Source organism: Mirounga angustirostris, unplaced genomic scaffold (assembly GCF_029215605.1).
Source record: "Mirounga angustirostris isolate CCGP_5_RB_7025 unplaced genomic scaffold, mMirAng1.0.hap1 SCAF_9, whole genome shotgun sequence".
In the NCBI taxonomy this organism is placed as follows: domain Eukaryota; kingdom Metazoa; phylum Chordata; class Mammalia; order Carnivora; family Phocidae; genus Mirounga; species Mirounga angustirostris.
Window position 1 is genome coordinate 119,572,567 of NW_026991717.1, and position 25,384 is coordinate 119,597,950.

Below are 25,384 nucleotides of genomic sequence, written 5' to 3' on the forward strand. Positions count from 1 at the left end.
AAAAGAGACAACAAGCTGCTTCTGTTCAGGCTTTTTTCTCTCCCACCAGTACCCAGTACCATGACAATGGCAACAACCACTAATATTCACTGAGCATCTACTTTGTATACAGTATCTCATTTCATCCTCATAGCCATCCTCCAACATTATTATCATTTCCCTCATTTTACATATGCAAAGACTGAAGCTCAGAGAGGTTAAGCCCCATATTTAGAAGGCCCAGCTGGGATTCGAATCCAGGCAGCTGGAGTTCTTAAAGGTTGCTCTTGCATTTATCCCGCTGGGAAGCAACCCATGAAGACATAGCTCCCCTCCCCACAGCATCTCTTACCTTGTATTCAGCTGCTTCCTCTCCGGTCTTCTCATCTGATTGCTAACAACTCCTAATGATCAATATCTTACCCTTATAAAACCATGGACAGTCCCTTTTCAGCTCTCCTTACCCATTAGCTATTGTACTGAAAGTACAGGATGATGTCTATTAAATAAACGTGCCTGGGCCCCTGCCTGGGGAAGTGAGAGCGCGTTCACAGCTACCCCTTACTCTGCATACTGATCTTTGGTGGGGGGGGTTCAAACACTGGTACCTGCCTCCAGGGCCCAAAGTAGCTGTCTTTAGCAGAATAGCCAGGACTTTGATGAAACTGGAGACATGCAGGGGACTGTGGCCCAGGCAAACTGGAAATGACCCAGCCCACTCCTTTGGGCTTCCCAGGCAGGGCTGTGGCCAATCTGTAGATCTCTTCTCTGCTGGGGAAGAAGGAGGGGGTACCAGCCATTGGGCACCAGGAGCCCGTCCCAGGGCGGGGCAGAGCCCTGCTACCTTTGTGTGGTTGTGCATCTTTTCTTGCTTTGGCTGGCACCGGTGGGGAGATTCGGAAGGGGGACAAGCCTCAGAGGAGAGCTTGGGGTAGGGGTGAGGTTGTACGGTGAGCAGAGAACAGCAAGACAGCTGCCGAGGGCCAGGGCATCAGGGGGTGCTGGAGCGATTGCTGCAAGGGACCGGCAGCCTCGTGCGTTTGCGATGGTAATTTGCAGATGGTTCCTGGTAGCGACAGGGTCTCTGAGGCGGAGCCTGGGCCTTTGTATATGATAATCCGGCCCGGGTTCCCCGGTGGGTCAGAGCAGCCTTGGGGCGGAGCCAAGGTTGGCTCCAGCCGGGGAGGAGCCGGGATGCCGCTCCCGCGGTGATGCAGAGGGGAATTTGCTGACAGTCCCTTGCCAGGTGGGGCTGGTTTCACCAGGCCCGCGAGGAGGACCGGCTGGCTGTCTCCTCCCAGGTAAGGAGCGTGTTGCCTGTCACCGTATCCCGGCGGCCGGAGCACCCTGCCTGGGGCTGGGCCGTGACGCCCAGGGCGCAGATGTGGTGAGCACGCGGGTGGTATAAGCCAGGACTGATCAGGCCGGGGGAAGGGGCGCAGAATCCGGGTCCTGGACAGAGGAGGGGGTGGGGAGGGACTGCTGCTCTAGGCTTTCCGGGACCTCGGACTGGGAGGGGTGGGGGTGGGGGTGGGGGAGACTGCGCCACACTCCCTTGCCACGCAGGCTGGCTGGCTGCCGGCCTGGACCCAGGGAAGGGTGGAATGAGCTGCCCGCCAGGGAGGGCCGTGGCTTGGTCGAGCGTCTTCACTGGGTTGGGGGGAGGATGGGCGGGAGGCTCCCCACCCCCACCCCCACCCCCAACCCCACCCCAACCCCCGCCTGCCTGACAGCCAGGTGGGGTTGGCTCTCTGGACCACCCCCACCCAGGGGTTCCTCGGGGCTGTGCCGCCCACTCGCTGGGCTGGGCTGGGAGGGGTGTGCGCTCCCCCCCCCCCCCCCCCCCCGCAGTCTACTTCGCCGTTATGGGTTCTCACAGCGTCACTGCTGCCGGCTGCCGGGTGGGGGGTCTCATTCTGTGCTACTGGGCTGGGCTCCTGGGCCCCCAGGTTTAGAGGATGCCGCCTTTTCTTATATGCTTTCAAAGAAAGGTTCTTGCCTCCATCCCCCCCTTGGCCTTGAGAGAGAAACTTCGGATTTGGGTGATGGACCTGGGGAAACTGAGGCCCAAGCAGGGGTGCTGTGGCTTCACCAAGGTCACTTAGCAGGTCCCACAGAGCTGTTCTCCCAGGCACTGCCTTGACCATCTGATGCTCCCAGGAGAGGCAGGGGCCAATCTTGCTCTCTGGACCTCTGGTCCAATTTGGGGTGGACCACCCCACTGCAGGGCCCCCTTTCCCTATCCCTGAGAATGGAGGTTACAACTTATGCATGGGCTCTAAGGTGTTATGGGTGTGAACACTGCAAGGATAAGAATTGTCTGGGGACAGAAAAAAATCGCTGGTGAAAAATGCTCATCTGAGCAGAGGGGACTGTGGGCCTCTACTAGCCTTATGGGTTCAGGGAGAGAGGGAGAGTTGGCTTCTGGGAGAGGAAGACCCAAGGGGGCAGCCCAGTTCCGGGCTTCAGTCTCTGATGAAAGCCTTGATGAAAGCCACCTGCAAGTTCCCAGGCCGCTGTGGGAAGGACAGGGGACGAGGAGATGGACTTTCTCCTTTGACAGCCTGTATCTCACTGGAGAAAGGCTGGGGAACCATGTTGGTAAGAAGGCCTTCTCTCGATGCCACCCTCTGTTCTGTGGCATCTCACCCTTGCTCTTTCCCTAACTCCTGTCCCCAGGGGAAATGGACTACTGTTGGGTCTGTGGCTCTTGGAGGTGAACTCTTCCCGAATTCACCTTATCCTCCTGTCTGAAGCAGATGCCTTTCTCTGGAGGGAAACTGAGGTAGGGAGAGAGCTATATTTTATTGGAGAGCTAGAGCCAGCCAGCGCCATGGTGCAGGCGAGGAGACTGAGGCACAGAGGGTATAGTGAGTTGCTCCAGGCCTCTCACCTACACACAGGTCTCTACTCCCTGGCCCACCACAGGGCTGTGGATGAGGCCCCTTCCTCTCTCTTCTCCGTGCACAGCCCCCAACCCTGGTAGGGTGAGGCCTTGAGTGCCTCCTGAAGGGTGGAGGGAGCTGTCAGAGAGAGGGGACAGCTCCAGCATTTTCTCCTTCTTTACGAGATGCTTTCAAGTTAGAAAGAAAGAAGCAGCTAGAAAAGGGGAGCCACATCACTCAGTTATCTTCCCATTGTGCTCCCACAGGGGACGCAGGGTTTCTGTGGGGCTCTCAGGGGCAAGTGCACCTCTCCCTCCTGCCCCTTGGGCCAGCAGTTGTGACCACAGCTGGGAGAGGACCCATGGGGCCAGTGACTTCATTTCCCTCTCTGACAGCATGGCCGGATGGCAGTTCCTGCCCAGCCCAGCCTTATTCTGAGTGAAAGGGAGTTAGCTTTTGCCTGGCGCATGAGGTGGGGCTCTTTGGACACACCCCCTGAACACAGAGACCCTGAAGCCGGACCCTGGTGATTCTGCAGCATGGCTTGGGCTGCCTGGGGATCACTAGTAACCACTGAGGTGACCTGTGGAAAGGGATGGGGTTCCCAGTAAACCAGATCAGAACTAGCTGCCCATGGACTGACAGAACAATGCTGGAGAGAGAGGAAGACCCGTCGTGTACCCACCTTCTCTGCTGGGATGCCCTGAGGGTCTCCAGGAGGATGGCCACTGCCCCGTGGTTCTGGGAAGCTGGTGGTGTGTCCCTCCTGGCCCAGCAGAGGCGGGGTCAGGCTGCAGAGAGGCTCCTGGCTTGTGGGAGAGGAACCACTCGCGGAGGAGCATGGTTTCTGGTTCTGGACCAGAGCCCCTATTGGCTGGCACCCCTGCCCTTGGTTTTCCTACCTGACAGCTGGGCATGAAAACACCTTCCCCAGCTGGGTCAAAGGGCTTTGGAAACATGTCATACATTTATTACAGATGGGAAGTGTTATTCCTGGAGACTGTGGTGTAGATCGAAGCCTGTCCCCTGTGGCCAGTCTAGGGCACCCCTCGAAGGCTTGGAAGGCAGGCTGTCCCTCCCAACGCACCTCAGGGTGTGTTTTGGCCCTTGAGGGCTTCCATTCCCCTTGGTTGGCCGCCTGTGGTAGTTGCCAGGATTCCCTCCCCCACCCCCCCGCAGTAAAGAGTAAAGTACTGGTGACTGGGGGCACAGTGGACTTTACTGCCGGCCTGTATCCTTCCCACTGACTGTCACAGCCCAGGGACACTCTCTCTCCTCTGGTTCTTCCTGGGAAGCAGCTGGTGGAAGAACCGTGGAGATAATGGGCTAGAAAGTGCTGGGAGCTCTTTGCATACAGTGTCCAGGGCGCAGGAGTCCATGGGGCCTTCGGGGCCTTCAGGGCCGCGGGCAGGCTCACTCTGGGACCGGCTGTAATGAAAATGCTCTGAGGAAGTGAGATCAGCAGCTTGAAGGCTCCGGTTTGCCTGAGGCAGGGCCCCGTGTCCTCTCTGTCCTGGGAGAGCCGGGTTTTCCTGGGTTACTCACCCATCAGCATGGGTGGTGTGGACCGGACTCCCCATTCTTGTTATGACTTGGCTGGTGCAACTCATGCAAAATAGGGCTGCAGGGGGAGCTGGGATGAGAACCCGGGGAGCTGGGATGAGAACCCGGGCAGCTCATGAGGCACCGTGGGTCCTTGTCAGAGAGCTGTCTAGACTGCTGTGGGCAAACTGAGACAGCTTTTGAGAAGAGCACCTGTGGCCAGAACCCTGTGTCCCGTGTTTCTAGGGCAGGGAACGCAACCAAGCTGCCGTGTTACTTCCCAGCACCCTGCGGCTGCTGAAACATGCAGAAGCAGGGTTGGCGGGGGTGGGGGGATGCCCGCGGTCACCCCCTGCCTCCTCCTGGTGATCCGGATTGTTCCAGGAGGGAACTGAAGCCTGGACCCGCTTGCAAAACCAGGATCCAAGTGTCCTGGGCTCCCATGGTCTGTCTTTCCCACCCTCCCACCCTGCTGTTCTGCACGAGCACTCTCAAGGCAAGATCAGCCGAGTCTTCTCAGAATTGTGCCCAGCCAGAGGGTCAGTGGCCTCAGGCCACGGGATCCTGTCAAAAGAGAAGGGCATCCTGAGGTCTTTGGAGATACAGATGGGCTAGGTGTGCCTGTGGCCACTTGGCTGAGGATGTGACCGTGTGCTGGGCTCTGATGTGGGGCCTCATCACCTCAGGTGTCCGAGAGGCAATGACTGGACCGTAGGCTGGAAATGCTGCAGAAGGCAAATGAGCCCCGTGGGGACACCAGCTGGGCTGTGTTGGGGGGGGCATGGAGCATGAGGGACAAGTCATACACAGACACCTTGTCTGGGCGGCACTTGGGAGCTGAGTTTCCACCTGCTTCATTATCTGCTTCACTTTTATCTACGGGTCTCCTGTTCACAACCTGGTGAACAATCCCCGCTGCAGGGGACCAGCCAGAGGAGGAATGGCGAAGAGCAGAAAGGCGCGCGTGCCTATGTGTGCTTGGAACCGGGAGCCCCCGTCTTTCCACGCGCCCCCCCTTACCTGCCCAGTGGCAGGCTGTCCAGGGTCTCTGGGCTGGCCGTTCTGGTGGCAGTGGCTGACCAACAGTGCCAATTGCTTCGGGCACTGTTTGAACTGAGCTGTTCCCTCCAAAAGAGCTGGCAGATGGCAAGGTCTTCTCAGAACCAGAGGGGGTGTGTGGGGCGTGGGGGACGGGCGTGGGGGATGTCTGTCCTTCAGTAGGACCAGAGCCCTTTTGGTCTGGGATCTCATGTGCCCAGACCTGCAAACTGGGCCAGGCTTTGGAGAGAGCCACTCAGGCAGTGGAACTGAGTGACCAGTGCCACTGACTGACCTCACATTCCTTGTGATTCCTTTAATCCAGGGGAGGGGCAGAGCAGGTGGGAGTAGCCCACTTGATAGATGGGAACGCTGAGGCTCAGAGAGGTTTTAACAGGCACAACCACACGCACGCACGTAGGCACCAAAGCGGCTCCAGGGCTGTCTGACTCCCGTGGAGTGGGTCCCTTGTCCCCAGAGCACGGCTGACACATCCTCCGCTCACCTATCGCCGCTGCTGATGGTTTTGCTGAAGTGGCTTAAGACAAAAGGACTTGGAAGTGAAGGTCGTGCGTGTCTCCCCTTTCTCTCCACTCTGGGCCGGGTGCCCAGAGCCGGACTCTGCTGAAGGACAGCAGGGAATATGGAAGGACAGGAGGGAATATGGAAGGACAGGATTCCCACCCCACCCTCACCCCAGGCCCTGGGGCGCACTGCAGGCTTGATCAGAGGGGCTGAGCTAGACAACGGGAGGAAATTCAGTGCAGGGGCCCTGGCTTCGTGCTTCCGGGAGGGTCTCCCCAGCACCCTGGCCTGGGCACCTGCCTGGAATAGCTGGGGTGGAGGGGACAGGCAACAATGGCTAGGCTCGCAGTGCCACAAAGTGAAGGACTCGGAGGCGCCCGAGTCCCAGCATTCTCCTGTGGGTCTGGGTCAGAAGTCCAGGCCTGATCTGTCCCCAGAGACAGAGGGAGAGAGGTAGGGAGGGACAGGTTCCCTGACCTACACCTATTCCAGGACCAGGGTGTCCCCGCGATTTGCCTGCTTATCAGGTGAGTCATCTTTGAGCCCATCTCTGACCTGTCACTTCTCACTGACTCCCAGAGCCTGCCATTGGAGGCTGAGCTTGGATTAAACCCGATTACCTTTTCCAGCCTGTCTTCCTGCTTCCTTCCGCTTCCCACACACTCGCCCTGGCTCAGAGGCTTTTCCTGCTTGCGATAGGGGTTGGATCAGATCACCTTGAAGATTTTACAAAATACACACCCTGGGCTTTTCTACCCTTCCTCCCCGCTCATGCTCACCCCTTAGCTCAGCTAAGAACCACCACTCTGGCACATCAAACGTGCCCAGGCTCTTTGACCCACCCCCTCCTCCCGGCCCAGTCCTTCTGTCATCCCCATCCTCATACGGTCAGATCCTCCCTGCCTTTCAAAGTCCAGCTCACATGTCACCTCCTCCATGGAGCCTTCCCTGGATCCCCACCAGAGGAGGTCTCATAGCCTTTAATGCACTTGTCCCATTAGCATCTGTCTCTTCTGCCAGACAGTGAGCTCATCATTCCATTTGTCAAGCGTTCATTGAGTACCAGTCCCACACATGCCCTCTGGTAACTCGTGAGGAGGGGGCAGGTAGGCAAGTCAACTGATCATGGCAACAGCTGCAGAAATGCTAGATTAATGGCGGGACGAAGCACTAGGGGATGTTTTGGCAATGACATTCAAAGCTGAAAATGTACATCCTTTATGACCAACAGTTTCACATTTAGATATATAATTACCTTGAGAAATTCATGCGTGTGCGTGAGCAGACCGTTGCAAGGGTATCTAGGGCAGTAATGCTGGAAGCACAAATGAGGTCTCCACCTCAGTATCACGGTGTCTACAGTGATGGAACAGACAACTAAAAATGTGATCTTATGCAAGCAGGTAAAACACATGGAATTGGGGAATTTTATGTTTTGTAGCTTAGACCTCAATAAACACACATGCTATCTGTATTAACATAAATAAATCTCAAACAGTATTGCAAGAATAGGAAATTGCAGAATAATACCATTCACGAACATCTAATTTCAGTGGAAATCACAAACAAAACAAAACTTGGGATTTATGGATACAAACATGTTGCAGTAGCTCCTAGATTCCCACTTGTGGTGGTCTTTGACGAGGGAAAGAAGGAGCTGGTGCTGGTGGATAGATGGAAGGACTTTTGGGGGTGGGGGGGTGGGTTAGCCCAGTGATGGGTATTAAAGAGGGCACGTATTGAATGGAGCACTGGGTGTTATACTCAAACAATGAGTCATGGAACACTACATCAAAAACTAACGATGTAATGTATGGTGATTAACATAACATAATAAAATAAAATTTTTTAAAAAAAGGAAGGCCTTGGGCGCCTGGGTGGCTCAGTTGGTTAAGCGACTGCCTTCGGCTCAGGTCATGATCCTGGAGTCCCTGGATCGAGTCCCGCATCGGGCTCCCTGCTCGGCGGGGAGTCTGCTTCTCCCTCTGATCCTCCTCCCTCTCATGCTCTCTCTCATTCTCTCTGTCTCAAATAAATAAATAAAATCTTAAAAAAAAAAAAAAGGAAGGCCTTTTAATTTGTCAGTAATGCTTCTTTTAACAAAAAAAGATCTGAGGCAAAAATGACAGAATGTTAACACGGGTTAATTCCATTGGTTTTATTCTTTTAATTTTTTTGTATTTAAAATTTTTCAAAATTATGGGGCGCCTGGATGGCTCAGTCGGTTAAGCATCTGCCTTCGGTTCAGCTCATGATCCTGGAGTCCTGGGATGGAGCTGCATCCAGCTTCCTGCTCAGCGGGGAGTCTGCTTCTCTCTCTTTCCCTCTGCCCCTCCCCTTGCTTGTGTGCTCTCTCTCTCAAATAAATAAATAAAATCTTTAAAAAAAGTTTTCAAGATTAGGGGCACCTGGCTGGCTCAGTCTGTGGAGCCTGCAACTCTTGATCTTGGGGTTGTGAGTTTGAGCCCCACATTGGGTGTAGAGATTACTTAAAAATAAAATCTTAAAAAAATTTTTTTTTCAAAATTAAAAAAAAAAAATGTAATCTTGAATGTCAGAGGAAAGGCGTCGACTTTTCCCAGGGAAGCCAGGAAAGATTCCAAGAGGAGGTGACAGCTGGGCGTTGAAGGCAGGGTGGGAGTTGTCGGGTGTTACTGGATGTGGGGGAATTGTGAAAAGGAGATGCAGGATGTTCAAGGCCAGGGCATATGTACTGGGGCTCTCTGCGCTTTTTAAATGTTTTCTGAATGCCCCCCCCCCCCCCGTTACCCTCCTCATCCCCGTCCTGATTCTCGCTCCTCTATCTCTGGGCTGTGCACATAGTCAGTAGACTACTGTTTGAACAGCATGTGTTATTGGATGATTTTTTAAGGTCTAAGTAATCTAATGGGGGTTGGGGGAGGAATGAGCCAAATATGTAAAATTGAACATTAAAATAGGGAAATAGCCACTGATACAGAAAAAAGAGAAAGAATTCTTGAAGGATACTGTGCTTGACCACATATAAATTCAGTTGAAAATCATCTGAAACAGATTTCTGAGAAGATATAAATCACCAGTTTGACCCCAGAAGAACTAACTAGAAAGCCTGAATGGACCAACAATCATGAGAGAAACTGAGTTTTCACAAAACTCCACCCCAAAAACCTGAGGTTTAGCCAACTTTGAATTTTTATAAAGCTTCAAGGAAAGGATGATTCTTTGTTTTTAAAAAAATATTTTACTTATTTATTTATTTATTTTAAAAGATTTTATTTATTTATTTGACAGAGAAAGAGAGAGCACAAGTAGGCAGAGTGGTAGGCAGAGGGAGAGAGAGAAGCAGGCTCTCTGCCGAGCTGGGAGCCAGACGCGGGGCTCGATCCCAGGACCCCAGGATCATGACCGAGCCGAAGGCAGCTGCTTAACCAACTGAGCCACCCAGGCGCCCCTTTACTTATTTATTTTGAGACAGAGAGAGCAGGGGAGGGACAGAGAGAGAGAGAGAGAGAGAGAGAATCCCAAGCGGACTCCATGCCCAGCCCTTGATTCGGGGCTCGATCCCATGACCCTGAGATCATGACCTGAGCTGAAATCAAGAGTTGGATGCTTAACTGACTGAGCCATTCAGGCACCTCTAATTACATGATTTTTAAGCTTTACCAACCATACCAGATCATAGAGAAGGAAAGATACCAAATTATTCTGTGAAGCCAGTGCAACACTGACAAAGAGCACCAAAAAAGAGAAGAATTACTGGAAAAGAATCTAATTTATGAATATTGGTGAAAATTCATAAATTAATAGCAGCAAATAGAATCACACAGCATTATGTTTAAAAAACGAATACACCACAAGCAAGTGGGACTATCTTGAGCAAAGTAATAGGTCAAAAGTGAAAAATCAAATAAACAGCTCTATAAATGCTAAAAATGGCTTAAAGGCATTTAGTAAAGTTCAACATATGTCCCTGATTGTATCTCCTTTTTTAAAATGTTTTTATCATTTTATTTTATTTTCTTGCATCATGATAAGTATACCTTTTAATCCCCATCCCCTATTTCACCCATTCCCCCCCGCTAACCGTCAGTTTGTTCTCTATAGTTCAGAGTCTGTTTCTTGGTTTGTCTCTCTTTTTCCTTTGCTCGATTGTTTTGTTTCTTAAATTCCACATATGAGTGAGACCATATGGTATTTGTCTTTCTTTGACTTATTTTGCTTAGCATAATACTCTCTTAGCTCCATCCATGTCATTGCAAATGACAAGTTTTCATGCTTTCTTATGGCTGAGTAATATTCTATTGTCTATATACACCACCGCTTCTTTATCCATTCATCTATGGATGACACTTGGGCTGCTTGCATAGTTTGGTTATTGAAAATAATGCTGCTATAAACAACGGGGGGCATGTATCCCTTTGACTTAGTGTTTTTGTTTTTTTGTGGGTAAATAGCCAGTAATGCAATTACTGGGTTGTAGGGTAGTTCTATTGTTAATTTTTTAAAGAAGCTCTTTACTGTTTTCCATAGTGGCTGCACCAGTTTGCATTCCCACCAACAGTGCATGAGTGTTCCTTTTTCTCCACATCCTCGCCAACACTGTGTTGTTGATTTTAGCCATTTTGACAGGTGGGAGGTGATAGCTCATTGTAGTTTTGATTTGCATTTCCCTGATGATGAATGATACTGAGCGTCTTTTCATGTGTCTGTTGACCATCTGGATGTCTTCTTTGGAAAAATGTGTGTTCATGACTTCTCCCCATCCTTTAATTGGATTATTTGGTTTTGGGGTGTTGAGTTTTATAAGTTCTTTATATATTTTGGATACTAACCCTTTATCAGATATGTCGTTTACAAAAATCTTCTCCATTCAGTAGGCTGCCTTTTAGTTTTGTTTCCTTCACTGTGCAAAAACTTTTTATTTTTGATATAGTCGCAATAGTTGATTTTTGCTTTTATTTCCCTTGCCTCAGGAGACATATCTAGAAAAGTGTTGCTACAGCTGATGTCAGAGAAATTATTGCTTGTGCTCTCTTCTAGGATTTTTATGGTTTCAGGTCTCACATTTAGGTCTTTAATCCATTTAGAATTTATTTTTGTGTATGGTATAAGAAAGTGGTCCAGTTTCATTCTTTCACATGTTGTTGTCCAGTTTTCCCAACACCATTTGTTGACGAGACTGTCTTTTTCCCATTGTATATTCATTTCTCCTTTGTCGAAGATTAATTGACCTTATAATTTTGGGTTCATTTCTGGGTTTTCTGTTCTATTCCATTGATCTATGTATCTCTTTTTGTGCCAATACCATACTGTTTTGATTACTACTGCTTTGTGATATAACTTGAAATGATACCTCCAGCTTTGTTTTTCTTTTTCAAGATTGCTTTAACTACTCACGGTCTCAATTTTGACTTTAATAGGAATAGATGGATATTGCATAACATAATTTTATGCATGTTATGTGTATGTGTGTGTACAGATACACACATACGAAGGAAAAATGACCACTCTTACCTTAAACAGTCTTTAACACTCCTCTAGAAGTACACTCCAATACAAATTTTGAAAATAGAAGTTATAAAAGGAGGCTAATTTATCCATGAAAGTTGTAGACGATAAGATTAACTACCTGGAGAAAAAAAGAACAAGGTCATCCACTGGAAAACTATGAGAAATAATAAAGGAATATAGGAAGATGACTGCTAATAAATATTAAAATGGTACTTATAACATATAAACTTTAGCCTCTTAGAAAATATAATGGAAGGAAACATTTACAATATCAATAAAGGCGCTAAACATAACTGGAAGTCAGTCTAACCGGAGGTGGCAAGAACTGGTCTCGCTACTGCTGTTCACTTCTGGTTCCCCAGCACTTAGAGGAGGGCCTGACAATGGTGATAAATATTTGTCAAACGGTGAAACTGGCTCACAGATCAAGGGAACAGAAATGTGTATCTATTTTTTTTATTTGATTTATTTATTTGACAGAGAGAGACACAGCGAGAGAGGGAACACAAGCAGGGGGAGTGGGAGAGGGAGAAGCAGGCTTCCCGTTGAGCAGGGAGCCCGATGCGCGGCTCGATCCCAGGACCCTGGGACCATGACCTGAGCCGAAGGCAGACGCTTAACGACTGAGCCCCCCAGGTGCCCCCAGAAACATGTATCTAGACAGAGACCCAAGCACATTTGAGAGGCAGTGGTGATCATAGTAATAGTGTTCCACTGCCCTTGCGTGGGGTGTCCCGCATCTGTGTGTTGGGACCAGTTGGTCTGTAGTGTTGTATATATTCAAGTCCTCTGTGTCCTTATTGATCTTCTGTCTGGGGGTTCTACCCATTATTGAAAGTGGTTTATTAAAACCCCCTCCTCTGTTGAGTTACTATTTCTCCCTTCAATTCTGTCTGCATCATATATTTGGGTGCTCTGCTGTTAGGTACACATATATTTATAATTATTATCTCTTCCTGGAGAATTGACCTTCTAATCGTTATATTCTATTCCATTATATTCTATATCCTTGCAGCAGTTTTGGACTTTGCATCTACTTTGTCTGGGGGCGGTGTGGCCACCCCTGCTCTCTTTTGGCTCTCATTTGCAAACAGTATCTTCTCCCACCCTGTTGCTTGCAGCCTATATGTGTCTTTACAGCTTGCTCGGGCGAGTCTCTTAGAGACAGCCCCTTACCCGAAATAACTCACTTAATCCTCACAATAGATGGTGCTATTGTTATTACCACTTTTAGATGAGGAAACCCAGGCACAGGAAGGTTAGGTAAATTCTCTTAGATCCAGTGAAGCTAGAATTTGAACCAGCACTTGACTTAGAGGTTGTGCTCTTTGTGTCCATCCTAGTACCTAGTTAAATTGAGATTTTGAATTTAGAGGGAGGGTGGTGGGGTGGAGGGAGGGAATAGATTATTCCTACATGACTTTGGGGCAACTCTCTAGCCCCTTGCGGGGAAAATAAAGCTGGACCCTATTATACTTCTTACACCAAAATATATTCTAGAAAAAAAAGATTAAAACGAAGAAAGAAAACCTGAACAGTACTAGTGGAAAACAAGGGCAAATATTCTTAGGATGCTCTAGTAAGAAATACTTTTGACTACAGAAAAATATGAAATATCTGTAAGGCAAAGATGACATAAATAAAAATAAAAGAGACCTATGACAGTTTGCAATACACATGACAAAAAGTTGATTAATTTCCTTAGTTTAGAAAAACCTCTTAAAAATCAACATCACTTGGCATCAGGGAAATACAAATCAAAACCACAATGAGATACCATCTCACACCAGTCAGAATGGCTAAAATTAACCACTCAGGAAACAACAGATGTTGGTGAGGATGCGGAGAAAGGGGAACCCTCTTACACTGTTGGTGGGAATGCAAACTGGTGCAGCCACTCTGGAAAACTGTATGGAGGTTCCTCAAAAAGTTAAAAATAGAGCTACCCTACGACCCAGCAATTGCACTACTACGTATTTATCCAAAGAATACAAATGCAGTGATTTGAAGGGGCATGTGCACCCCAATGTTTATAGCAGCAATGTCCACAACAGCCAAACTGTGGAAAGAGTCCAGATGTCCACTGACAGGTGAATGGATAAAGAAGATGTGAGATATATATATATATATATATATATATATATATATATATATATATATATATATATATATAGGACTATTACCCAGCCATCAAAAAAAATGAAATCTTGCCATTTGCAACAACATGGATGGAGCTAGAGGGTATTATGCTAAGTGAAATAAGTCAGAGAAAGACAAATACCATATGATTTCACTCATATGTGGAATTTAAGAAAGAAAACAGATGAATATAGGGGAAGGGAAGGAAAAATAAAATAGGATAAAAACAGAGGGAGGCAAACCATAAGAGATGCTGAACTCTAGGAAGCAAACTGAGGGTTGCTGGAGGGGAGAGAGGTAGGGGGGTGGGGTAACTGGGTGATAGGCATTAAGGAGGACACTGGTGTAATGAGCACTAGGTATTATATGCAATTGATGAATCTCTAAATTCTACTCCTGAAACTAATAATACACTGTATGTTAACTAAATTAAATTAAAAAAAAAACAAAAACAAAGAAAGTGCTTTCAAAAAAAATCAGTAAGATGGGAAAGGACATAGGCAGTTCACAGAAAAATAAATGCCAAGGCCAATCAATCAATAAACATGAAAATAATGTCTGCCCTTTCTGATAATTACAGAATCACACATCGAAACAAGATATCATTTTTCAACACTCGTATTGGCAAAGTTTAAAGATCTGATAAGGCACAGTGTTGCCGAGGGTGGAGGTGAGCAGGCACTCTCGTGCATGGCTGGGCAGTTCAAACTGGTTCATCCTCTCTGGAAGACAATTTGGAAACATCTATCAGAATTTTAGACCCACCTAACCTTCGACTCCTTACTATTTTATCCTACAACTAACCTCACACATAGGCACAAAGATACATAATCAAAGATGGTTTTTTGCAGCCAAAAGGTAGAAACAACCTAAACACCCATCAACAGGAATAGACTCACCTGAATTACAGTGCATCTTTCAATGGAACACATGAGCTGCTACAAAAGTAAAGGGTCTGTGCTGGTAGGCAGAGATGTGTGCTGTGTGTTAACTAATGAAACAGAGTACTGGGAATATGTTCCGGGCTGGGTTTAGAATAAAGATGAAGGCATAGATATGTATTTGTCAATATTTGTGGGAAATTCTTTGAAGAAAAGTCACACAGGAAACGTGGCTGTGTTTGGGAGTGGGACAGAGGTTTGGGGAGCACAAGGGGACTTTTCACTGTGCCTTATTTTGAATGTTTTGATTTTTTTTCCCGATAAACATGTTCTTTTCAGAATTTGAAAAGAATAGTTAAGAAGAAAGCAGTTTGAAAGGGAGAATACTTTTTAAGTGCCTCGCCCTGAACTTTCTTTTTAAATTTCACAGTGGGCTCCCCTCCTCTTACATTTGTAATTTTCAATCTGGAAGGGCCAAAGAGATGTCTCCAGTCTTCATCTTGTCCCCAAGGAAATGAGGCCTAGAGAGGTTTCAGCAGCTGCCAGGGACCCCGGCTAGTCTTTCTGCAGAGACGGGGCTCCTATCACACTGTTTGCAGGAAAGGGACCAATGACTCCTTTATGCATATGATCAAAGCTTTCTCCTTAGTTGTGGCCCTTTTCTGAGACGTAGTCCAGCAAGTCTTATTTCGTATGCACCCACGTGGAGAACCTGTTAAAATGCACATCCCCAGGCACCTTCCTGGAGATTCTGATTCAGTGGGCGAGGGTAGGGCCCCTAAACCTACATTTTAGCAAGCTCTCCCCACCAAATGATGCTGAAGTCCTACTTGAAGTCCCCTTATGGATATGGGCCCCTCTGAGCTCCCCAGCTCAGCCCTGCTGGCAGTGTCTAGGCTGAAGCCCCGCCCCCCCATGTGGAAAATGAGGGCTTCCCAAGTCACCAGGAGGGAAGTGGCAGAGCAGACCTAGGTGCTTGGACTTTTATTTTTTATTTTATTTTATTTTAAGATTTTATTTATTTATTTGTCAAAGAGAGAGCGAGCACAAGCAGGGAGAGCGGGAGGCAGAGGGAGAGGGAGGCTCCCCACTGAGCAGCGAGCCTGATGCGGGACTCGATCCCAGGACCCTGAGATCATACCTGAGCGAGAGGCAGCCACCTAACCAACTGAGCCACCCAGGCACCCCAGTGCTTGGACTTTTAGTGCAGTGCTCCATCCATGGGCTCCCTCCCTTCAGGCTCATGCTCACCTAGGATGAAGGATGGCTCCCCAGCTCACCCACCCCAGGGATGGGCAGTTGGATGCAGAGATAGGGGGCAGACTGGGCGTCATCTGGGGTGCCCTCCCCCCATGAGAACTCCCCTGAGGCAGGCCTCCTGGCAAGATGCTGACAAGCATGTTGGGCTTATGCCGCTTGGCTGGGTGAGGCGCCGCAGGGAGCCTGGGCGATCTGAGAGGGCTTTGTTGTCCCTGTGCCACAGAACCTTGGAGGAGCCAACTTCATGGTCAGGAGCTGAGCAGGGACAAGGCTGGGCCACTCGGAAGCACCTGAGGACTGATCAAGAGGAGGGAGGGCCGTGACCACCCATCTGCCTGAGCCACACCTCACCTGCTGGTCCAGGTAGGTGCTCTTACCACCATCCCACCCAGCAGTGCTAAGACCCTAGCACCAGCTCTTCTGTCAGCCTTAGGAAGTGCGGCCACCCCATCGCCCGGGACCTGGGGCTCTCCAGCCACTGCGTGGTTGTAGGCTCTCCCTAAGCCCTCCTAAACCCACAACCTGATCGGGGGGGGGGGTGTGTGTGTGCAGGAAAGCCCGGTCCTCTCTCTAAAGGACACTGTCCCAGGTGACCTTGGCTCCCAAAGCCTGGGAAGGGGTCCAGAGACTACTCTGGCTCTGGTCACGGTGTCCCCTGCTCTGCAGAAATGACCCCAGGCTGAGCGGTTAGCTGGGTCCTGCGTGGCTCCTGCTCAGTGGAGCCCAGTCTGGGATCAGCCCAGGACACAGCCAGACAGGTCTCCCAAGAGTGCCCGGCCTCTTGACACTTTTTCTTCAGGAAGGGATCATGACCCATGGTATCTTCATCGACTCTTAGAGCTGGAAGGGATCTTAGTGATATATCCCACCTCAGTCTCTTTTTTACTTCTCAAACTTTACTTATATCAACGGTGCTGTTGACAATGTTGAGGAACCCGGTGTCATTTCATCAAAACAGCCTAGGACACCCTGGGGTCTCAGGCAGCCCTTCCTCGGTTCAGCTGCCTCTTCCCGGCCTGGCCTCAGCCAGTTCCTCCCCCTACCTTGCCTCTCCTTCCATCTACCCAGTGGCTCCTAGCAACTCATCTGCTTTGTGACAGGGACACTGGTAGTGATCAGACATCCCAAACCAGAAGGCGTTAAAGCCCAGTTAGCATTACAGTGAGGCTTTCTCCCCAGTTTAAGTAAGTTAATAAAATCAAGAAAGGATTGGGTAGTCGAGGCAGGCTCTCACAGTGATATCTCCATTTGAGAGTCTCTAAAATCTCTTTGCCGCCAAAGAAGAAGTTATCCTGTGTGGGCTGTTGGCCAAGAACATAGTGATTGTTGCCATTATCAACAAAAGATATAGTACTTTTCTGTGCAGATCAAAGTGCTTGATGTCCACATCTCCCTCCTAATTTCCTGGTCCAGCCTGAGAGATCCCTCCAGGGCAAGGAATCTTAGGCAGAGGCAGGATCTCACGTCTATCCCTCTGGCCATGCCCACTGCCCCCGCCTGAGCCGGACCCTTGGCCCTCCCATTTCCATCATGTGAGAGGCAGCATCGAATTGTGCAAAACGCAGGCTCAGGAGCAAGGAGGGTTCAGGTCCCAGCTCCACCACCTACTGGCCTTGCCATCTCTCTGTACGTGTCTTTTCACCTGTAGAATGGGGATAGCAACAGTACCCCAGGGGGGCTGAGAAGATGAAAGCTAATATCTGTAAAGCACTTGGAACAACCTCCAGCACTCAGTGAGTGCTTCGCACACGTTAGCTCCGGTCATGACAAAAGCCACCCTCTGCTTCCTGAAGCAGGACAATCCTCTTGCTGCCCTCTCCAAAATCATCTGTGGCTCCCCATTGCCCATTCAGTGACTATGTCTATGAGGTCCTTTAAGGGCCTCAAAAGCCGAAGCTTTATAATTTTCCTTGCACATAATAAGCAATCAATAGCATTTGCTGAGAGAGAGGGTTTTCCATCCTCAAGGTGGGCGAACTGAGTCCCTAAGTAAGGGGCGTGCAGCCACAGACAGCCCCACAGCTGGGGGGCTTGATCCAGGCTCTTTTGCCTCCCCAACTATGCCCTGGATGCCGGGGGCTGGATCTGCCCACGGGGCAGGTTTGGTTTCCCTTGGATCTTCTGGGGCCTCAAAGGCAGGGGGCGCCATTCGGACTCCGGCCTTCCAGGTGCACATCAGATTGAGGAGAGGACACCCCGCACAGGCCAGAGCAGGCTGCGGCCGCAGGTCTAACTCCCATTCTTGGATGAGTTCAGGCCTTATCCTCGCTCATTACCGGGAGGCGGCCAGAACCTCTGCTCCTGAAGCTTGGCTGGGAAGCCCGTGGCCAGCAGAGACCACCCGTGGTCTGGCACCCTGGACAGAGAGCCCGGCCTGCCCCACACCCCGCACCTCCGCTGTTTCCCTAGCAGAAGAGAGGCCAGTGCCACGGAAGAGCAGGCACTGGGTTGGAGTAGGACAGACCCATGTCCAAAACCAGGCTCCTCACCGGGCGGGAAGACCTTGGCCATGTCAGTTAGCTTCTCTGAGCCTCTTTTTCCATCTGTAAAATGGGAGAATAAAACCCATTCCATAGGTTGCTGAGAGGCCAGAATGGATCAACATGCCCAGGGCACCTGTCCAGTGCTTGCACAGGGTGGGTGCTCGGTGACTTGTGGTTATTCTGTTCCATCCGTCAGAGGCACTCTTCCAAGCTGCCCGGGGGGGGGCAGCTGCCTCAGTCCTGCGAGTCTCTCGCTTTCCTTGGTTGAAAATTTCCTCGCTTGGCCTCCACTTCAAGATGAAGGGAAGTGGTGGTATCTTTGGCAAGGGAGGGGAGGAGGAACAGTCCAAATCTTCGCAGACTCCTGGCAGGGGCACGAGGCTCAGTGGGGAAGAAGCAGAGCTCTGTGAGACTTTCGCGGAGATTTTCCGCTCTGGTGCTGCCAAGCTCAGGAAGCCAGGAGTGGAGAGACAAGGAGGGAACACACCAGACCATGCTGCTTCACGCAGGGTGCTGGGTTCCTCTTTATTCATGCGACAGATGAATGCATTTGTTGGGATTCCAGGCACCAGGCGAAGCACTGGGATATTCGGCGACAAGACAGATGGACGTAGGCCCTGCCCTCATGGGGCCTTCATTCGCAGGGGGGTGAGGGCAGACAGTGAACAGCATACTCTATGGATAAAATGTGATAGGGGATCAATGCAGGGGGAAAACAGAGAAGGAGAGGGGGACTGGGAGCGCCTGGGGAGTTTCCTTATTAAATAGGGTCATCGGGACAGGCCTCACCAAAAGGTGACATTTGAGACACCAATTGTCTGCTCCCCTCAGGACCCCCTGACAAGCCCATGAACTCAGAATCAGGGCCAGGTGCCTTTCATGAGATCCCCAGATAGGAGCTAAATCTAGAAACCCTTCTAGTCCCAGCCCAGGTAATGTCATGCCCTTCCTCTGAAGCCTTCAGTAGTTCCCTATTGCCTACACAATTAAGTACAAATCATTCATTCTGAGATTCGGGACCTTCCTGTTATCTCACCAGACCCTGCTCATGCCAGCTCTGCAGTCATGCCAGTCTACCTGCCATTTCTGGAATATTCCATTCTCTGCTTCCCTCCATCATTCCTCTGTCCCCTCTGCCCAAACTGCCCCTGTTGCCACTGGTTCCTGTTAGCCTGCCACCTCTCTGAAGCCTTCCCTGCCCCAGAGGAGCTGTGGTCACGGAGCCCCTTTCTCATTCCATGGCCCTTACTCGGCCTTGGGTGTGTGCACTGCTTTCCCTGTGTGATCTTTCCACGTGGCTGAAAGTGCTCTGGGCAGGGCTCAGGGCTTTTTCACCTCCAGCGGGTATAAGGCTCAGCAAACATGGGCTGAATTGAGTGTGGCCAAGCTCAGAGGCCCCCAGCAACACTAGGACAAGCTGGTGGAGCAGGGGTGGCCCACTCACAAAAAGAAGGCAGAAGGGGGAGACCAGGGGCACCTGGGTGGTTCAGTTGGTTAAGCGTCTGCCTTCAGCTCAGGTCATGATCCCAGCGTCCCTGGGATGGAGCCCCGCATTGGGCTCCCTGCTCGGTGGGGAGTCTGCTTCTCCCTTTCCCTGTTTGCCGCTCCCCCTGCTTGTACTCTCTCTCCGTCAAATAAATAAATAAAATCTTAAAAAAAAATAAGTGGGGGGCCACCAGGAAAGGAGAGAGGGAACGAAGACATGGGTGAGACAGGATGGAGGAACTAGAGAAGAAAGGGGACAGAGATCCCCACCATGTTTTTTCCAGAGAGACAGACCATCAGAGACAGAAGGATGGGTTCTTTTTCCCCAGAAATAGCTATGACTCCCTTCAGCATCCCGGAGCAGTGCTTCCTTGTGTCTACCTAGAATACCTCTTGCTGCAGCTCGCGCTCATTTCCTTCGGTTCTATCCTCTGGACTCAGGGAGCTATATGAGCCCTCATTCAGCATGGATCACAGTGGCTTTCTTGACCCCCCCCCCCCCCCCCCGCATCCAAGAGGCAGGTGCAAGGTCCTAATGAGGCTGGCCCCTGGCCTGGGACTTCACACTCTAGCTGAGGAAGCCAGGACCCCTAGAGCTTCCCAGAGATTGTTTGGGGGCCCAGAGTATGGGGGCTTCCCCACGTCATGGAGGCTGTGCCTCAGCCACTCTCCAGGGCTACCCTTCACCACAGTCAGATCTGTAACCAGAGAGTCCCCACTACCACAGCGCTGTGATTGTCAGGCCACTCTGCTCTGGGCCCTCTCTGTCCCCCAGGCCCTGTGAAGCCCCACGAGCCGCCTGCGGCCTCTGCCATCTGGTCCCGCCCATCGCTGGAGCTCTGGCCGCCCCCCCACCTCTCTCCGACTCCCCTGGAGACAGCCAGCCTGGCTCCTGCCCTGTTTCAACAGATGGGGACAGAGCTGGGTGTCCCTTCCATCTCTGCTGTTCCGAGGGGTGGCGTGGTTCCATCTGGGACCCAGACTCTCTCAGGGGAAAGCCTTTACATAATCCAAGCCCACCTCCCTCTCCTCCGGGAATGTCATGCCCTTGGCCTCCCTGTGGCCGCAACTCCCAACTCCCCAACTCCAAATCGGAAGCCCCATGTGCCCCCAAGCCTCGGTATGCGGCTGCCAATCTCCTCAGTGATGGTAGTTCCCATCTTGGAGCTGTGAGGATGGCAAGAGCTCATGCTGACAGGCTCTCCGCACTGCACCCAACAGTAAGCCCTCGGTCAGGGGGACTCCTGCCCTCCTGCCTTGGCTGACACCATCTCCAGGCAGCCTTTCCAGGTTGTTCAGGGCTCCTCCACTGGGCTCCCAGCACCCCTTCGCCAGGCCTCTGCAGCGCACCTCTGCAGACCTGTCATGGTTCCTTTAGGGGTCTGTGGACCCACTAGAATCTAGTGCTTGGACCATAAGCACCTTGAGTGCAAGGAACTGAGTCTGGCCCATTATTTTGCTGAATGAATGATTTCATGAGTGACAGGTAGGCAGCTGGGAGAGACAGACTGAGAGGATAGGATCGAGCCTGCCAGGGCTGACCTTTCCAGGGCCTGTCCTGAAAGACCAGGATGCCCACACTGAGGCCTGGGGGAGGGGGAGGAGGATGAAGACCACCCCCACCCCCTGTTCCATGGTCTAATGAAGTGATCTTCGAAGCGAGGCCCCATCCAGCAGAGTTGGCCTCACCTGGAACCTTCTGGACTCCAGCCAAGCCATATCAGAAGCCTGGGGAGGGGACAGCATTGGTGGTGGAACAGACCCTCCAAGTGATACTGATGCACTAGAGTTTGAGAACCACTCTCATGTGTCCCAGTGACTCAGATTCATAGGAGGTCAAGTCTCGGGGGTCTCTGCTCTGCAGAAGGCTTCCATGAAAGCTGTCCGGCTAGGACCCCAGGGCATAGCTCCTGCTGGCCTCACACCCCTGAGCTGGAGACCCCTTTGCTGACAGACCAGGTGCCGTGGAGAACACGGTCCCCGTAGTCCTCCCCTTTCCCAAGTGGCCCCAGACCAGAACAGGTGTTGCTCCAACCTGGGCTTGGTGCTAGTCCCTCCCCATGGCCATTGGCCAGCATCCCCTGTGGCAAAATTCAGGGCAGACTTCTGGAATGTTAGGGCTAAGAAAGACCCTGGAGATCATTAGCTGCATACATGTGCACGCACACACACACACACGCAGCCCGGCAGATGATCAGATCTTATGGGAGAAGAGTCCCCGAGGTCAGGGCTGCCCGGTCCTCCTCTCTGGGTCGCGCCCTCCTCCAGCGCTTCTCCCACGGGGCCGCCTTGCAGCTCCGTCTGGCTTTGTTTTGTTTGAATCCGTTAGGTATGCACAGTACAAAATTCAAAAAGCAAGAAAGAGAATATAACGAGACTCAGTCTTCCTTCCCCTGCTTCAGCTTCTAGTTTCCCTCCCCGAAGGCAAGCCACTTGTCAAGAGTTTCTCGGGTCTCCTTCCAGACACCAGGCAGGCGTGCCAGAGGCAGCATTCTCCGTGCACCGTCCATATCTCGCTTTCTTCGCTGAATAGAGCATCTGTTGCCCTTTACCCTGACGGCCTGCTTCCCTGCTTCTGGGGCGCTCACCGAGGCCAGGTCCGTCTGCTGTTGACCTCCCCCCCCCACCCCTGCTTCCTGGTCCAGTGCCAGCACTGAGCAGGTGCTCAGTTAGGCTGCTTCCAGCTACACCTTAGCGAACCAGCAGCTGGTGGGGGCTGCGTGGGCTGGGGCGCAGCCTCCTGGCTGCAGAGCCTTGGGTCTGTCTGTCTCGCCAGCACGTGGCTCCGTCCACCAGAGCCCGTCCTGGCAAGCGGAAGGAGCTGAGGGGGAATGACACCCAACAGCGTCCTCCAGCCTGTGTGTTCCTGCTGCCGGCCCCTTCATCCCACTTTGACCGGGGCTGACTCAGGGACCGATCCGGCTGTCTCTCCCCTCCCGCACCCTCCCCTCTCGGCCGCTCAGGACTCCTGTGGGGAAATCCAGCCGGGAAGAGGCTGGGGAGAGAGCAGCACTCTGGCCCATGATGATGATGATAAATGACGGGCCCTTCGTCCAATCTTTGCTAGCTGAAGGCTCAGTCTTGCTTGTTACCATGGAGATGAGAATTATGGCAACATCGCAGGGTTGGACTGAAGCCTGCAGCTTTACCTGCTTGTGGTGGGAATGTGTTTGCTCCACGACACTCAGAAAAGAGATGTGCCACTTTTTTTTTTTTTAAATCAAGACCGAACTGGCTGCTCAGCCCGAGATTTCACCATGCCCCCAATCTACTGATTGAGCTGAATTCCAGAGGGAGATGGAGGTGATCGGGGGCTGCCCAGCCCTGTGAGATTGGAAGCCAGGGAAATACTCTGCTTGTCTGTGGGAGGAGGGGCTTACGTTAGAGGGTTTGTAGGCCCCCCCTCCAGCCAAACAATCTAGGATGCAGATCGGGGGACCAAGTGAGGCCCACCACAGCCCACTGCCGGTCATTCCTTCTTTCTGCAAACATTTGTAAAGCACCAAGCTCTAATCAGCACAGCAGAGAAAATATTATGCAAATATAGCCATCACGGAGCATTGTATCCACTGGGGGAGTCAGCCATTTGGTATGTTATCTGGTAAATCAACATCAAATGTAGTAGGTACAAGCAAGGAACATAATAGTTAGCTGTATTGAGCCATTGCTATGTAGTAGGTACTGTTCTAAGTGAATTGGTTCATATAATCCTCACATCTACCCAATAAGATAGATGTTACAGATAAGAAAACTGAGGCACAGGAACACTAAGATACTTGCCCAAAGACATGGAGCTTGTAAATAGCAGAGACAGGATCGGGGTCCCTAGGGACCCATACCTAAATGTCACACTATGTCTGTCTGATAGTCTGAGGCATGGAATGTGGGGGCTTGACCTGGTCTGGAGTTCTTCCCTAAGGAAGCAAAAATCGAGCTGAGATTAACTAGAGGAGGAGTTAACTAGTGGGAGGGAGGAACACTCCAGGTAGAAGGACTAGCATATGTGGCCCTGTGGTGGCAAGAGAGAAGGTGGCATGCATGCTCCAGGCATTGAGGGAAAGATGGAGTCTAGGGGAGGAAAGAAGGGGAGAGCTGAGTAAGATGGAGCTGGAGTGATAGGCAGCCTTGCTGGCCAAGTTAAGAAGAGTGACAGCCCTTCCAGCTGATTCCCTCACAACCTGCAGGGCCACGCAGTCTCACCCTCTCCAGGAAGGTTCGCTGGACGCTCCAGACGGGGCTCAGTGCCCCTTTCATCTGAGTCTTGCTGCAGCAACAGAGCCTCTCACACACTGTGTTGTTTGCCTCTTAGCCACGGCCTTTCTTACTCCCTTCTAGATGGAGGTTTAAGGGAGAGACACATCTCATTCTCCCTAGCAGCCACTCCCCAGGAGAGAGCTCAGGAAAGGGTAATGGAGGGCTATGGGGATTGAGGGGAGGAAGGGGCTGCTGCTGATGGGGTGCTGGGGGAAGGCTGCCTGGAGGAAGCAGAGTTGAGCTGGGCCTGGCAGTGGAGGAAGCATTCTTCCTAGGGGAGGATCGGGAGGCCTTTCCACAAAGGAGAGGAATGGAGGAAGCAGAGAAAGCCAAGGCCTTTGAGGGGCCGAGGGGCCACCCATTTGCTGGGGCTGAGGCTTCTTGTTGGGACATGGGGGAGGGGTAAGACTGGAGGGGTCCCTGCGGCCAAGAGGGCCTCCCCCTGGAGCGGGCCAGGAGCCAGGAGCTCAGGTGTCAGAAGGAGCAGAGCCATGTGAAAGCCCGAACTAGACTCCTGGAGCCCTGAGTTCAAGTTCCTCCACCTGCAAGCCGGGGAATGGGGGCCCCCTGCAGCCTTTGGCATGATTGCCTCTCCCCACCCCCACCCCTACCACCCCCAGGCCAGCGAGGGGGCATCAGTCCTCTGCCGAGAACTCCTTCCTCTCCTCAACATTGCTGGTGGGCAGAACACAGTCCGAGCCCGGGAGGATGCCGCCTCCTCCTTTCCACCTTATAAATCTAGGTGCAGTGCATTTCACTGATGGAACCTGACTTGTAGTCAGAACCCCAGCTGCAAGGGAGTGCTGGACACGTCGTGTCTCACTTTCTAGCTTGTAGAAGGCACGTCCGCTAGAACGAGGTGGAATGGATGCTGAAGGCCATCGACCACACCTAACAGACGATCTGATAGATTTGTTAACCCAGATGATGCGTTAAGAAACCTGGCGTGGTGCCCGGCACATAGAACTCTCTCAGAAGATGTTAGCTCTTCTCATCGGGCCGGGCCACTGGCGAGCGCGGCCTGCCCCTGCCCACAGGGAGAGCAGGGCAGAAGTGCATTACCCTGTGTGGTGCTGTGCACGGTGCTGAGGGTCCAGATGCTGCTCCCAGCTGCTGGCTGCCTTAGTGTGTTAGGGGACCTGATGGCAAGGTAGAACCCCAACCCACTCACCCCGTGCTAGGGCTTCAGGGGTGGCTGTGGGGGAAGACTGACCTCAGTGCTAGGAACAGGAATGCAAAGTCAACAAGCGACATTCATGGAGCTCACAGTTTCTACCAGAGTGTCCCTGTACTCTCTCCTTTGACTGTCAGAGCCGCCTTGGGGTAGGCAAAACAGACATGATTACGTCCATTTTTTTTAGTATTTTATTAAAGATTTTATTTATTAGAGAGAGAGAGCATGAGCAGCAGGGAGGGGCAGAGG

At 51.3% G+C, this 25,384-nt stretch overlaps 1 protein-coding gene across 4 annotated transcripts in view; it reads left to right on the forward strand.

Moving 5' to 3' along the window:
• Nucleotides 1-1,133: 1,133 nt before the first annotated feature.
• TMEM63C (transmembrane protein 63C) overlaps nucleotides 1,134-25,384 on the forward strand; it is a 68,320-nt gene continuing 44,069 nt past the window's right edge. For 2 of the 4 annotated variants that reach the window (XM_064571410.1, XM_064571412.1), the window contains exons 1-2: nucleotides 1,134-1,280; nucleotides 15,963-16,102. The gene's annotated coding sequence lies outside the window, so the exon portion shown is untranslated. Of the gene's footprint in view, nucleotides 1,281-1,346; nucleotides 1,367-15,962; nucleotides 16,103-25,384 lie in introns of those variants that run through there. The other 2 variants (XM_064571411.1, XM_045902005.2) reach the window with 2 other exon arrangements.